The following is a 533-nucleotide window of genomic DNA, read 5'->3' as shown; positions in this document are numbered from 1 at the left end:
AGCCAAGGAGGGCCCACAGTTCCTTGCTGTGTTCCAGGATAATGGTGCTCAATGTGAGCTCACAGAGCCTCCTTCCTCAGCTGAGATCAGGTGTGGCTTTGCTGCATTTTACTTCATCTGACCCCAAACCAAGATAGCCAGGGTTCAGGCATATGCTTGCCAGTGAGTGGGCTCTGGTATATCAGTTATCATAGTCTAGCTTTCTTGTTTGTTTATCCTGTTTATGTGCATTTATTTGTAACAATATCATGTGTGTTGTTAATGTCAATAATAATAATCTCAATAAGTCACAATCCATAACAATATGCTCATAGGGAAATGGGTATTTGGTAATTATGGACAAAGGCCTTGTCTTTGTCAAATTGTTTTATCAACCCTTTGACAGTTTCCTTGCATCTGTCTTCCAAGTCATTGGTTACAGTGATTCCTAGTGATGGACAAGATGGTGAGCTGAACTTAAACAACACTTTTGTCCATGAACAAGAATCCACTGACACAAAGCTGAGCAGATTCTGAGGAAGAGAGGAAAGGAG

Source organism: Dipodomys ordii, unplaced genomic scaffold (assembly GCF_000151885.1).
Source record: "Dipodomys ordii isolate 6190 unplaced genomic scaffold, Dord_2.0 Scaffold410, whole genome shotgun sequence".
In the NCBI taxonomy this organism is placed as follows: Eukaryota; Metazoa; Chordata; class Mammalia; order Rodentia; family Heteromyidae; genus Dipodomys; species Dipodomys ordii.
This window is presented reverse-complemented; position numbering follows the sequence as displayed.